At 42.6% G+C, this 16,286-nt stretch overlaps 1 protein-coding gene across 1 annotated transcript in view; it reads left to right on the forward strand.

The window, feature by feature from the left end:
- Nucleotides 1-1,170: 1,170 nt before the first annotated feature.
- Nucleotides 1,171-16,286, forward strand: part of LOC143294897 (uncharacterized) — a 52,672-nt gene continuing 37,556 nt past the window's right edge. The window contains exons 1-2 of the mRNA XM_076606415.1: nucleotides 1,171-1,194; nucleotides 1,499-1,542. The gene's annotated coding sequence lies outside the window, so the exon portion shown is untranslated. The remainder of the gene's footprint in view (nucleotides 1,195-1,498; nucleotides 1,543-16,286) is intronic.

Here is a 16,286-nt window from a genome sequence, read left to right on the forward strand (position 1 = left end):
CACACAAACACAAACACACACTCACAGAGATGAACACTTACTTGTACAAGCACATATGAAAGCACAGTCAAATACATATAAACGTACATGAGCTCCAACACACACACACACACACACACACATTACCTTGCACCTCCTCTACCCCCTCCTCCACACACTCATTTCTAGTCTACGTATCGCAGCTTCCACGGCACACACACACACACACACACACACAAACACACACTCACAGAGATGAACACTTACTTGTACAAGCACACACACATACGCCCATATCTCCCACCCCCAACTCCACACACGTACATACAAAGATATATATATATATATATATATATATATATATACACGTTCCAATATCCTGTTGTTTTTTAACGCTTCAGACCCCCGTATATTGAATGTGTTGTACTGTGTTGTGTTACTTTTTGTTACAAAGAAATTTCTCTGCGTGAAATTCGGACCGCGTTCTCAAGGAGGAGAGAACCTCACGACAGTGCAGTGCCACACACACACACACACACACACACACACACACATATATATATATATATATATATATATAATATGTGTGTGTGTGTGTGTGTGTGTTTACTGTCTCCAAGTATGTTTGTCTTACTATCAAATCGTCCAACTGGAAAGGGGAGAGAGGACAGTGAGTGAGTGAGAGAGAGAGAGAGAGAGAACGCCAATTATCGGTCTGTGTAGTGAATAACGTTAGCCACCTACTACTACAATTACTGATTACTGGTAATACTGCTGCTGCTGCACTATGACTTCAATTGCTGCTAACACTCCTACTATATTTCAGCTGCTACTATTGCGTGCACTATTGTGTGCAGGCGTAATAAGAGTGAGTCATTGTTCCCCTGTGTTCTTGCAGACACTGCCTTAAAGTGTTGCTGTATCGGTGGGGTAGGTAGACAGGAAGACAGAATAATTATGATTAACATATTGGGCCATGCAAATGCATGCCACGTGATATGGTGACAATGGGTCACATGATTCTGACGAAATCGCGACAACGAATGGGAGATAGTGAGAGAGAGAGAGAGAGAGAGAGAGGGGCGTGGGTAGGGGTGGGGGGCAGTAGCAGTGGCTCAGAGAGAGCTGTATAAGACAGCCGAGCATCGTATCTCGCCAGTCAGACGTGAACGCGTTTCGGAACGGGTCGGTGTCTTGCCTGCTACAGTCATCGGGGTGTGTGCAGTGCGATGCTGTTGCTCTTACCTATCATTCTGCACTTTCCCTCCTTGCACTGGATTGCCATGTGTGTCTCTGTTTGCTCTTCTCCTGTCTGTATATTCTCCACCTTTGTTCTTGCTTTTTTCCCCCCTTATTGAGAGTTCTTCTCTATTTCTGCCTTCGTCTCTGTCTATCTTTGTCTGTCTGTCTGTCTCTGTCTGTCTGTCTGTATGTCTGTCTTCTCCTTCTCCTTGTTCTTCTCCCCGGTTCCTTTTGGAACACCGAAGATGATAGCGAGAATTGGTTCACTTACCTACAGGGTCAGTTTTAAAACCACTTCAGCGCAGTTGGAAGTACACAATAGTAAGTACTGGATCATTTCCATGCTTCAAACAATAGTAAGTACTGAATCGTTTCCATGTTTCGTTCCTAAACCCCATCACGTTTCATTCGGGACCAGAAACGTTGTGATCGATTTAGTGCATTTTGTTGATCTGTTTGTGAGCACTACCGTCTTTTTTTTTTTTTTTTTTTTTTTTTTTTTTTTTTTACAGTCAGGCCCCAAAGAAAAAATATTTGTTCGTCTCACGGACTTTTTACATTTTGATTAATCGTTTGTGTCATTTGTCGTTCGGTGATATTGTGTATGACATTTACTGCGTTGTCTTAAGTGTCATTTGTCACTGTGTGATGCTGTCACACACTGTTTCCTGCACTGTTGGAAAGTGTCATTTGTCACTGGGTGATGCTGTCACACACTGTTTCCTGCACTGTTGTAAAGTGTCATTTGTCACTGGGTGATGCTGTCACACACTGTTTCCTGCACTGTTGTAAAGTGTCATTTGTCACTGTGTGACGTTGTGCATGACGTTTCCTGCGTTGTTTTTAAGTGTCATTTGTCACTGGGTGATGTTGTCCCACACTGTTTCCTGCACTGTTGTAAAGTGTCATTTGTCACTGTGTGATGCTGTCCCACACTGTTTCCTGCACTGTTGTAAAGTGTCATTTGTCACTGGGTGATGCTGTCACACACTGTTTCCTGCACTGTTGTAAAGTGTCATTTGTCACTGGGTGACGTTGTGCATGACGTTTCCTGCGTTGTTTTTAAGTGTCATTTGTCACTGGGTGATGTTGTCCCACACTGTTTCCTGCACTGTTGTAAAGTGTCATTTGTCACTGGGTGATGTTGTCCCACACTGTTTCCTGCACTGTTGTAAAGTGTCATTTATCACTGGGTGATGTTGTCCCACACTGTTTCCTGCACTGTTGTAAAGTGTCATTTGTCACTGGGTGATGTTGTCCCACACTGTTTCCTGCACTGTTGTAAAGTGTCATTTGTCACTGGGTGATGTTGTCCCACACTGTTTCCTGCACTGTTGTAAAGTGTCATTTATTACTGGGTGATGTTGTCCCACACTGTTTCCTGCACTGTTGTAAAGTGTCATTTGTCACTGGGTGATGTTGTCCCACACTGTTTCCTGCACTGTTGTAAAGTGTCATTTGTCACTGGGTGATGCTGTCACACACTGTTTCCTGCAATGTTTCAAAGTGTCATTTGTCACTGGGTGATGTTGTCCCACACTGTTTCCTGCACTGTTGTAAAGTGTCATTTGTCACTGGGTGATGCTGTCACACGCTGTTTCCTGCAATGTTTCAAAGTGTCATTTGTCACTGGGTGATGTTGTCACACAACGTTTGAACTAAAGCATCCAGCACCTTTAAACTTGTTGTCACCGGATTCGTTGTGCACATTGTCTGACATGTATACAAATTGCTTTGGTCATTGGACGAGGTTATGTACAATGTATCAACCGTCGTTTAACTTCTGTTTCTGCTTGTTTTTTCGATGACATTGTGCACAGTGTTCCTGCTTTGTTTGAGCTGTCCTTTGTCACTGGATGGTGTTGTGCACAATGCGTGTCACTCACTGTTTTTTTTATAGTTTTTTTTATTTATTGTAATTTGTTATTTGTCACTGGATTAGTTGCGCACACTGCTTCACACAATGTTTTCAGTTGCCGTTTCTCACTATGTGACGCTATGCACGTTGTTTCCATCAGTGTTTTCAGTTGCCGTTTCTCACTTGTGACGTTATGCACGTTGTTTCCATCAGTGTTTTCAGTTGCCGTTTCTCACTATGTGACGTTATGCACGTTGTTTCCATCAGTGTTTTCAGTTGTCGTTTCTGACTATGTGACGTTATGCACGTTGTTTCCATCAGTGTTTTCAGTTGCCGTTTCTCACTATGTGACGTTATGCACGTTGTTTCCATCAATGTTTTCAGTTGTCGTTTCTCACTATGTGACGCTATGCACGTTGTTTCCATCAGTGTATTCAGTTGTCGTTTCTCACTATGTGACGTTATGCACGTTGTTTCCATCAATGTTTTCAGTTGTCGTTTCTCACTCACGGTTTCGGGTTGTTGTTTGTCACTGAATGGTTTGAGCAATGTCTCCTGCTTTCTTTTGAATTGTCGTTTGTCATGGATGACCCTGTACAAAGCGTATCCCTGAACTATTTCAAATTCCCGTTCATCGCCGGATGACCTTTTTTTTTGCACAAAGTTTCACTGACTGTTTCAACTCTGTTCCTTGTCACTGAACGTTGAAGTGCGCAGTGTGTCGCTTGTTGCTCGTTGCCGTTTGTCTCTGGGTGATGTTTTTCGTGCGCACTGTTTTAATCACTGCTTTATGATTGTCTCCTTGTCACTGTGTAACGTTCCGTGTTTCCTGCGTTGTTTGAAGTGTTGGTTCGTCATGTGGATGACATTATACAGAAGGTGTCACTCACTGTTTTAGATTATCCTGCGTTCCCGCATGCCGAAGTGCAATTTTTTTTCAACTTTTGTTTAAGATTGTGGTTTGTCTCTGGATGTCGCTTTCCGCTGGATGATGATGTACATTTTGTTTCACCCACTGCCTTGTGATCGTCTGTTTTCATTGCATGGTGTCAACACTGTTACCCGCACAGTTTTGAAACTGTCGTTTGTCATTTGGATGACGATGACGTTGTGCACAAAGTTTCATTCATAGTCCCGGATTTCCGTTTGTCACTTCTCATTAACTCACTACGCGTTTATTTCCCCCTGGTCTAGAACGAAAAGGAAAAATGGACTGTAACTTTATATTAACTCTGTTACACCTTCCTGTTCACATAATTACGATCAGGCACAAAACTTGACAAAGAGAAAAAAAGAAAAGACAAGACTGCCCCGTAGTCATTGCTCCTTTACATTTTTCTCTCATCTTGTGTCAAATGTCTCTTTTTTTCAAGTTGGTTAATGTCTCTTTTCTTCAAGTTGGTTCCTGAGAAACAGGGAAGCAATGATTACCTTCAATACGTCCCAAATCCATTCTCTCTTCTATATTCAATCATTGAATATTGTAAACAAACTTTCCATTCTCCGGCATTTCAATAATTGTTGTTCCGAGCTAGCTTTAAGTTTAAAGTGTTCATGACGGCCAGTGTTACATTTACTGGTTGATATTCAGTGACAGCCAGCCTATGGCTTCATGATCGTCTAAAATATTACAAAGTTCAGCCAAGATAAAAAAAAATGTGTTCATATGTTCCCGTCCAAAATTGAAAAAAAATCATTAAAAGCAAGTATAAGTCTTTTTTCCTGTATTAAAAAACACACACTGAAAACATGAATCTGTAGCATTACATGTTTCATATTGGTCGGAACTTTCAAACATAAAACATGAACAAAATAAATTCAGAACGGGAAAAGATCTTCTGCAACAATGTAGGTCTTTTTAGAAAAAATATTTTCCACATTCTCTCATCGCATTCTGGCAAGCTTTCGTACGCTTTAGACACTCTAGTTTAAAAAAAAAAAATCTTACCTGAAGAGCAAGGTTCCAAAAGCTCTAGTTAAAAAACAGAATTGCACTTCGGCATACAGTAAGACAGGACAATCAAACACATTGAATGAAATCTTCTGCATAGGGTCATCCACATGACGAACCAACATTTCAAACAATGTTGTTTAAAAGGTTTGGAACTTAAACGCATAAACAACATTAGGGTAATTGTCTTGGCTGTTGCATTTTTCTTTGCACAGAAGCTCTTTTCCGCGTTGCCCTATCTATAGCAGTCTGTCACTGGCATTACTCCTGCACCTCCCACCCCCACCTGATATTGATAATACTACTACATAATCGATGGCGAGATATCAAGTACCAATGTTGCTCAAAGCGCATACATCATCCACTTAAATAAAAACATCCCTTAAAAGCCTTTAGCAGCTTTGTCAACGTAAAACATGCAATGTGTTCATTCATACAAACCAAAAAAGCACATTTCAAAATAAACAATAACAGTTATCAGGTAAATGAAGCTTAGATGAAAATAAAATACATTTCATTAAACACACACACACACACACACACACACACACACACACACACGTACGTAACCACACATCTGCACTAAAACATAATTACATAAGCATTATGTCTCGCACAGACTTCTCTTTGGCCAAACACGCGCGTGCTAGAACATTGTACCCTTCACAAAAACACGCGCATACTTATGTCGGGATTAAGACTAAACTACACATAAGATACTCAATGTATTTAAACAGGGTTACATAAACACTAGTACAAAACTACACTTGCAAACAGACATTCTACCCAGAACAGAAATGTTTACGGAAAAGGTGAGTTTTCAGATCTGACTTAAGGGAATGGAGATCAGAGGCGTTTCTAAGAGACGTTGGTAGAGAATTCCGCACTTGGGGAACTTGAGCTCTGGAAGACCTATTTCCTGCGCATTTCAGATTAATCCTTTGGACTTCAGAACTGGATCTTAATGTTCTGCGCCGTTCATAAGATTCCAGTTGAAAGGAGAGATGCAAAGGAAGAGATTTGTTAAAACGTTCAGTCACACCAGGCTGTCTATTGCAGTCACAGCGCCGACACTCTACCGGTTAAAAGTCTGCAGTTGTGAAGCCCAACGCATCAGTGTGCCGCTGACCGTTTTGGCCCTGTCCAGATACTGCAGAGGTGCACCAACTGTCTTGAGGCCAAAAGGCATCACACACCTCTGGAAGTCATCCTGAGGAGTGGTGAAGGCTGTTTTAGGGCGGTCAGCTTCTCCATAGGGATATCCCAGGAACCCTTTGAAAGGTCCAGTTAAAAAAAACAAAAACATTTTTTTTCTGAGAGTCTGGCAGACAGTGCCTCCACGTCTGGCATTAGTACAGCAATACGGTTATCTTACTGATGCGACGTAAACCGACACAAAACAGCACTTTCGCATCTTTCTTCTTTACAAGAATGATAGGAGAGGAATTTCGGGAACGAAAATGACTCTTTCACGCCAGTTTCAAAATTTGTTTGACCTCCTCTTGATTCGTTTCATGTTCGGAATAGGGCAGCGGGTACTGCTTAGCCCTGATGGGAGTGTCACAGTGGAGGTCGAGCGTGCAGGTCTCAAGAATTGTACAGGCGGGCAAGTCTGTGCGAACATCCCCGAATCCTTGAGTCAATTTCGCGTGTGGTTTCTTTCAGTGAGGAGTTACCAGTGGCTAGCACGTCCTCCGTACCCTCAGCTGCCTAAACGGGCATGAGTGCAGTGTCACGATCCGCTGTTCTCACTCTTCCCAGACGACTTCTGGGTCTTCCATCACCGCCAGAATCACAGTTCCTTGAGGTGTGCGCTCACTGTATTCCTTCAGCAAACTGGCATGGCACAGTTTTTCTTTCCGCCAACCCTAGCGCAACATTCTGTGATGCCAACTCGACACAGAACAGTGTAAGGGCTTTGCCATTCAAGTTCCAGTTTGGTCAGCAAACACTGTTTGTTTCATTTTGGAGTCAATATATCGTTTATACCATCCTGACGCCTTTTCGAGGTTTTGTTGAGCAATGGTACAGGACTCTGCAACTCTGTTTCTCTGTTATACCACATGTTCAGCTGCAGTCTGGGTTTCTGGCCTCTCAGGATGGAGCCAGTGTTCCCTGAGTATCTGCAAGAGACCCCTACCGTTCTCCCACTGATGAGCTCGAAAGGCGAGTAGCCAGTGCTCTCCTGAAAAACTTCTCTGTGAGCAAATAAGAGAGCGGGAATCCAGCAGTCCTAGACGCGAGGTTTTGGCATGTGATAATCTGCGCAGCATTTTCTTCAAAGTGGCGTTAAAACGCTCGAGTAACCCACTGCATTGGGCGTAGAAGCGAGTTGTGGTCAGAACCTGCACATACAGAAGACGGTAAACTTCCTGCATGATATGGTCTGTAAATGGAGTACCTTTGTCAGTTAGGACAAGAGCAGGAACACCTGTACGTGTCCAGTTTCAGCGAAACGTGCTTGAGAGGTACAGCCTCCGAGTACCTGGTCGCATAATCGACCATGGTTAAACTGAACCGGTTGCATGACTCGGAGGGAGGGGATACAGCTCCAACGATGTCAACAGCTACGCGACTGAGAGGTTCAGACATTAGGGGCACTTTCACCAGCGGCACTTTCGGGACTCGACCCTTTGCTGCTGTTTCCTGGCATCTGTCACAAGAAGGCACCAATCGCCGAATGTCGGCGCACATGCCAGATCAGTAGAAATGTGGGAAAATTCTTTCCTGTGTGTGTTCAATCACGATATGACCAGAAACTGGGGCGTCATGCCGAAGATGCAACACTGTGGAATGTACTTCATTGGGCGCACATATTTGAGTTGCTGCCCCCCCCCCCCCCTCCCCCCCCTCCCCCCCCCCCATGATTCTTGAAATGCTGCATCACGATTTCCTGCTTCCTGAAATATGTGACATCTCCAGAGCGTGTCTTTTGGTTGGCTTTAAACACAGCTAATCCACGAGGTTGGCAAAGATCAGGATCGCTATCCTGCTGATGCTGTAAAATCCTGCCTGGTCACATGCACTCGAATATCTTTGACAGGAAATAGGGACAAGGCTTTAGCATTGGCAGCAGCCTGTGCTCGCGTCTCGACGGGTCCCACGAGACTGGCGTGTGAATAAACAGACACTGTCATCCTCACGCCATGCAGTATTGCCAGTGAGGACCTCCTCTACAGGGGCTTCCATCACTCCCACATCCAGTTTGCCTTTCACGAAAGGAGACTGGAAATCTTCCATGGCCATGGGAAGGACAGAGGTGCACCTCGATTCGACGAGCACCACATGGATAGCAGCTCCAGTGAAGGAATCTGGTCTGACCAGATGACGTGCTACGACCATCATGTGAGCTTCGGTATCTCGCAATACTGGGACTGTACAACCACTTACAACAGCTTCACAACATAGTGAGTTTCGCCTTGTCGCACAGTAAACACAAATTGATTGGGGTGGGCAATAGGAATCCTGTACCTGAGAGGCTGACTGAACAATAGGGAAAACTTTCTTCCGCTGACGGCAACATGTCCCTGCTTCCTGCAGATGAAACAGACGACAGGTCTACCCCCTTCATTCCCTTTCAAGCTGTAGCTAGAAACAAAACTTTGTTTGGGGGTTGCTTCGCTCTTTAGATCTGTCTTAGTTCTATAATTTTTCTGGCTCGAGCTTCGGTCTCTGCCATCTGACCAACTCTCCGTGCACTGACAATCTTGGAGGTAACACGAGCGATATCCTCCACATTGTCTGGCTCTTCATGGCGAAACTCACCGACCAGGGTGGGTTAAGTGTGGCCAGGAGCTGTTCCTGTGGAAACAAGTCCCGGAGGTCATCTGCATTATTGTAATTGCGGCTTGAAGCCACGCACCAACCAGACAGATCTCCAACCTGTCCAGAAACTGGTCAAAGGTCTTTTCAGTAAGCTTCCTCGCTGACCGGAATCGCTTCCAATAAGCATGAGCGTCGAGTAAAACTCGCGGAGCAACGCGGCTTTCAATGGCTGATAGTCATGAAGTTCTAGTGGCACACGGAAACATGCGTCCCCAGCTTGAATCCCTAGAAAAGCCGCAAAGCGATGTGCACAAGTACTTTCCACTGGTTGAGAAGTGCAATCCTCTCATAGTTGGTCAGGAAATCGTCGAAATAATCCCTTCCATAATAGGGTGCGAGTGAAAGGGGTTGACGTATTTGAGTCCGAACCTGTTCCCGCTTCAGTTCCATCTTTCTTTCAAAACGCTGCCCGTCCTCTTCATCACTCTTCTCCCTTTACTTATCCTCTTTGCGGTCTCTTCAGCACTTGTAAGTCCGTTCTTCCTCCCCAGTGTCAACGACAAACCGCGAAAGGGCCTAACCAGTCAAGCCTATGTCAGTAGCCAGGGCTGTGATCTTAGAACAGCGGTCTTGGTGAGACAGAGGAATAGGTTTCTCTGTAAGTTCTTCAATAGATTATATGGGCTGTTCTCTTTAATTTGACCCTGGATCTATCCAGTTAAATCCGGCTTATCTACATCATGTGAATGGAAGTACTAGCTCTGTCGTTCTGTGACTTTGACTCAGGACTGGCGACAGCAGCCATTTGTCGCCAAGTGGGCATTTTCCCCCACATAATAACTATGAGAACCCCACCCCCCCACACCCCTCCAAAAGGCCAATCAACAATACCCCCATATCAACCCGATTGAACAGGTGATACACGGTACAATTTCAATAAGATTTCAAACTCGAAAGGGAGACAAAACAAGCAGGTAAGCGATTCGAACACAGTTAACAGACAAGACAATACCATAACACCCCCATCCCATTCTAACCTAATGTAGCCCACATCTCCACTAATTGTCACATTTTTTAGATAACGAACACACACACACACACACACACGCACACACACACACACACACACACACACACACACACAGAGAGAAAGAGAGAGAAAGAGAGAGAGAGAGAGAGAGAGATGCAATCATAGGAAGCGGTGACACGAAATCGCATTGTAACTGCGTTGACGACCACAATTTAACTGAGGACTAAAACATAGACGACGACGACGATGATGGAGAGTACGTGATAACGATGACGATGATGAGGGACAGTATGTGATAACGACGACGAGACTAGGGAGGACGAACTGAAGTACGACAACGGAGGCAAACGTAGAACTGACAGACGTAGAAATGACAGACCGCATTTGCCATGCCAGACTACTGTTTAAGCTGCAGAACGTTGGGTTAAGCGGCAATGTATACAGGTATATAAAATCTCTTTTGACAGAAAGAAGCATCATCACTAAAGTTGGGCAATCATTGTCGTCTTCAAGATCAATTAACATGGGTATTCCGCAAGGCTCTATCATTTCCCCACTTCTGTTCAACATAATGTTATATGACTTGCCAAAATATTTGTCTAAATCTATAAATCTCGGCCAATACGCTGATGATATAGCAGTTTGGATGAACGTAACTTTGCGAAAGAAAACGGGCCTGCGTTATATCAATCACATTAACAATTTACATCAATCAGAACTTAATGAATTAAACATTTATATGAAAGATAATGGATTACAGTTTTCAACTGAAAAGACACACATGAGGTGCTGACCCCCCAAAATTACCAACTTTTCATCTTGATGGAAGAGAACTCTTCTACAAATCTGAGGTAAAATTCTTTGGTGTTTGTTTTACTCCAAAGCTAAATTGGGAGAAACATCTAGAAAACATGAGATCAAAAGCAATGAAAAGATTAAATTTTTCTTAAAATCGTCAGTAAACAGCCTTGGGGTCAAGATTCAAAAACACTTATTCATCTCGCTACTGCACTGGTAAGATCTAGACTGACGTATGGACAGGAGGTATTTTTCTCTGCTCCGATTGCTTTCCTTTAAAAAAATGCAAAGCCTAGACAGCAAAGCCATAAAGTTGGCCCTGGGTGTTCCGTTTCATACGAACACATTACAGTCGTATAGAGCTGCAGGAATACTACCTCTTAATGAATTAAGAAAGCTAGCTTCAGACAAATATATGTAATTAGAGCAAATGCTACAGAAAATTCTGTCAAAACTGAGATTAATATACGGTCTGACAAACATTTTTCGAAACGAGCGAAACAGAACAGAAATCTAGAAACCATTTCTATATACGTGTCAGATACTATTAATCAATCAAATGTTGATCTACAAAATGTTGATCCGATTATGAGCACTTCACCAGTTCCATTATGGGAATTAACCCTTTCACCGCCAGTCAATTTAGAGTACAAAATTCCCTTATAGTATAAACAGAAAAGTCAGTGGCTAAGAATAGCTGGGGATTCCCCCTGCGATGTATAGAAAATATGACCTATCCTACCACCGAACATTAAGAGCAGTAGGTTCATGGATAACAGACCAATAAATGGTCACCTTTCGGTGACATGGGTCCTCTACCACGCCTGTGCATAAATGCGAGCTTGGCGGTGAAAGGGTTAACGGGAACAGCTTTTGACATTCAATATTGTGACGAAATCACACTTGTCTGAAACATACCCCCACCACTTAAATATATATATACAGACGGTTCTGTTCTAGAAAATCAGTTTGCTGGTTCTGGATATGCAATTCCTACTTTGAAAATTGAAAAGTCATATCATATTGGAAAGGGCTTCTCAATTTTTACAGCTGAATTAATTGCTATCCTTATGGCATTAACATATCTAATTGATCTTCCCCTAAACTTGATTAATGTTTTATTTTGTGTCGATTCAAAATCAGTTCTGCAGTCTATCAAATCAGGTTGTACGAACATTAATTATAACACCATTTTTGAAATAAGATTTTTGATTCACTGTATTCAAATGAGAGGAACTAATATTGAAATGTGCTGGATTCCCTCACACTGTGGGCTTTTCTCTAATGAACGTGCAGATCATCTTGCAAAGCTTGGAGCTAAAAAAGCTTTAAATGCAATTGAACTTCCTCATCGTTTATCATCATCGGAAATGTGTAATATTGTTGAAAGATATATGCAAATTCCTTTCTGTCTTTAGAAGTTAACACTTCTGCCTTATTAAATGCTAAAAGAACTGGCAGGGCTGTTAAGAGCATGGCATTTAGGTTATTACTAAATGCCCCATACACAAAATATTGTGAAAATATTGAATGCATTTGCAAGGGACGTTTAACGGTAGAGCATGTTTTAACCTGCTCTTTAGTAATGAAACCGTTTTTGCCTCCAGAAATTACGGAACACGTGTTACCAGTTTCAAATGTTAACATTTTTTTGAAAAAGTTGTCTATTTCAAACTGTTCTTTATCAAAGTTAGCTAGTTATGTGTTAAATAGTCCAGTTGGTTGTTTATTGTAGGTCCCCACATGAACCTCTTTTCAAATAATAATCTACAGAAGTAGTGCATACAATATTTGATCATTGATTTTTTTTTTCTAATCCCGCTTCCCCCGTCCCGCCTCACACACACCCCCTTCCAGTATTATGTTTTTTCTTTCTCCAATCACTGATACTCACCCTCTCCATTTTAGATCTTTTCCACATTCTGTTCTCTCTGTGTCTCTGTCTCTCTTCCTTTTTTAGTCCCCTCCCTCTTTCCCCCCCTCCCCTCTCCACCTCAACCACCCCCCTTTTCATTCGAATACACAGAAATGTCGATATCTAATTAATACTAACAATCAACATTATAACAGGAATGATAATAATCCAAATAATAATGATAATATCATTTATTTTGAGTCTAATATCATCATCTTAGATGAACAGACTATAAATAAATAAACGAACAGACATAGAATTCCTGGTCAGTCCTTCAACATAAAATCCAGAGAAACGCTGGCGATGGAATGCAGTGGAAGGCGGTGGAAGCCAATGGAAGTCTAGTACAGGCAGTGAAAGGGAATGGAAGTTAGTGGAAGTCAATGTACGTTAGTGGACGTCTATTGAAGTGGGACCACTGAAACACTGCAAAAGAAGAAGGGGGGTGATTTGGATATCCTTGTTTTTTCATGTTCAATGCAAGCGCATAAGGAGAAAAAAAAACTATAGGCGTGTAGCCTATCAATCACTAAGAGGGTTCACAGGGAAACTTTTAGTAAATGCAGATTTTAATGGTTCAAAACCAACTAATACACATAGATAATCACATCACATACTGATAAAACTATGTTTAAAACGCACACGCGTACCCAAGTTCCCATCCTACCCCCACCCCCTCTCTCTCTCTTTCATCCCCTGGCATGAACACGACAAGACAAAGGGAACAAATTATTTTACGAATACACAGTGACAAAGCACCATGGGTCGGACTATCTCAACAGTTTACCCTCACCCTACCCTGAGAGCAGGGCGAGGAAGCTGCTCCACTACTGAGACAGGCAGTGCAGTTCAAGAAGAAGGGTTGTATGGGTTCGTGTGGATGTTTCTTTCATTGCCAGACATCATCCAGGCCCGAGCGATACAAACACCCTGAGTCAGAGAACAGAGCACCACTTCTTTAGACGCAACCGTTGACGACAGTCAGTTCAATTCTTTTCTTTTAAACACATATTACGGAGTGGGATCGATGTCTTAAACATTATATTCATACCATTGAAGCTTGTTTGCCACACACACTCACAGAGCTTTTTACACTGGCCAAACGATTTTAAATTGTGTCACTAAAATGAGCTAAAATAGTTTCTGCTCAGTTCAGTTCAGTATTACCCACTTCAGTTCAGTTCAGCTCAACTGTGTATACATTTCATTTGTCTGGAAAAAAACAACAACAACAAAAAAAACAAAAAAACAACAACCTTCGTGATGTATGGCCACGCTCAAATGACCACACAACCAGTTTCACAAACTGTACGTGAACACAATATCGTAAATTATGTAGCAAAGATCTGTATGCATAAACACACACTCATCACATACAAATATTACATGACAGCCTGTAGGCTATATATCATTTTTCAGATAGCAGATTAAAAAAAAAAGTCAATGCATTTTGTCATATTGCAAAATGAGAGAAGAAAAATCAGTAGATATTTTAAGAATACACTCAGTAACATTTAGGTATCAGTGACATAGGTGTTATAGTGTGCCAGCAGTGTCACCCCCCACCACCCACACTCTGTCCCCCTTCCCTCCCCATCCCTTCACCCCCCCTCCCCCCCTTCTTATCTCCCTTCCCGCTCCAGCCAAAGTCCGGTCTTTGAGGTCGCGCCGACACCGCGCCACACTCCCTCTTTCCACCTCCCTCCTCACCCCACTTCCTAGTCGGCCCTCTTTGGTCAGCGACGCCGCGTCACCCGCCCCAGCTACAGGAACACGTGCAGTTACGTGATGTCTGCCACAATCCCCGTGTTCGAAACAGACGAGCACGGCATGTCTTTCAAGTCGTTCCCCATCTCCCCTTCCACGAACGCAACTGACGTAGATGGCGGGACTTCAGAACATAAGCTAGGGAGAATTTATGCTAATGCGAACTTTGATCAAGCCGGCTAACAGGCCCAGAGTTGTATTGTCCTGTCTCCCCAATCTCTTTGTGACGTAAATAGGTGAACTTGTCCTCATAGACAAGTGGGTTGAATTGTAGCGAATCAGATCAATCTGTTGAATTGGACGAATTGGGATCAAGCAGTGAATCTGTCAGTCATTCACATAGTGTCACTAGGACAAGCAAAGATTGGTTATTTTAGTTCAGCTAGTTGGGGGAGTGAGTGTTGTAGCTTGCATAAGTATGCACAGTATGTTGTGGGAAGGGATAAAACCAGTCAGCAAAGCCAGTTCTTAGCTGTCTCCCAGAAGAACTGACTGACACAGGGTGACTGACTGATCAGTGATGTGAGGAGCAAGGAAATCCCTGTTGGGCTGTGAGTCCATGACTTGTAATGGTTTTATGTTATGTTGATAACTTAGTTGTGTTGGGAAACTATGTTTTGTGTCAGTGAACAGCCAGATATCTTGTTCTGTATTTTTGATGTATTACTTACTTGTTTTGTATATAGTAGGTGGTGTTGGTTCAGTGTGAACTGAACAGATCTATAGGATAACACATTGTCAGTGTTTGTTGAGGGTTTTTCATGTGTGTGTGCACATGGGGGTAACAGCAAGTGTTGTGGAACACATGTTTGACTTGTTGGTAGTTGTGGTAACATGTGTAGGAGCTGTGCTACGTGTCAGTGGTTTACTTTGTTCAGACAAAGTGGGAAGGAACATTGTATGTGATTAATGAGTTGGTAAACTATGAGAGCATTGAGGGTCAGTGCTATGTTGTTGCACATTGCTGTTTACCAGAGATATGTTGGAAGTAATAATTTCCTTACATGTACTTGTGTTGGTGGTATACCTTGTGAAGACAAAGAGATTTGTTTGGTAATGGTAACACACAGTTTAATTGAATGATGGGTAACATGAGTTGGAACACAGGGTTGTATTGGTCAGTGATATGTTTTGTACACAGTATGGTAATTGGTATGTCACTGCTGGTGGCAGGTAAGCTTGATGAAGCTTGTATTTCCTCACATAGATCTATGTGTGAGAGGAGTGCATACTGGTGGACATGTGATGAAAGGTGCTGAGAGGGTATAGGCCTTTCATGTCAGTGATGTCAGGATATTTTGAGATTTTACCTGACCTGGGTTTTGGTTGTGTGTTTGTGTTCCAGGTGTGCTGCTTATAGGTGCTGCTTTAGGTGTAGGGTGAACTTTTTACTGTGCGCTGCTTGTAGGAAGTACTTGAAGTAGGCAGTGTGTGCTGCTTTAGTGTGTGTTGCTTAAATAAAGTTGCTTTTGCTAAGTAGGGTGAACTGCTTAGTGTGTGTGCTGATTTCCCATGTATATTGTAAAAGTAAACACTCTATAAAAACCACTCCATGTGGCCCTGCTATTGATGTGAGGAGAGAGTGAGTGAGTGCTTCATTAGTTGATCCTATATCCCCCTGTCTGTTCCCCTCTCGCTTCTATTAGAATCGAACCACACTCTCTCACACACTTTTTACATAGGAAGAGACAATGACCAAAACCCAACACAGATCCTAACACGAAATCTTTTGAATGTTCAGGAACAGAGATGTCTCATCAAGTTATCCATGTGTTAAACAGCAACTTCCCTCCCCCGCAAACACACAACAAGAACACACAATAAAACAACACGAGCAACACCTACGCAAAAACGAATTGCAACAATTTCACCATGTGTAAATCTGTAGCTGCAATCTGTAATATGTAAATTTTTTTTTATTTAAAGCAAGTAAAAGCAACTGTATGAGGAGTTATAGGAGATGAAGAAGACACGGCAGTAT

This window comes from Babylonia areolata, chromosome 20 (genome assembly GCF_041734735.1).
Source record: "Babylonia areolata isolate BAREFJ2019XMU chromosome 20, ASM4173473v1, whole genome shotgun sequence".
NCBI lineage: Eukaryota > Metazoa > Mollusca > Gastropoda > Neogastropoda > Buccinidae > Babylonia > Babylonia areolata.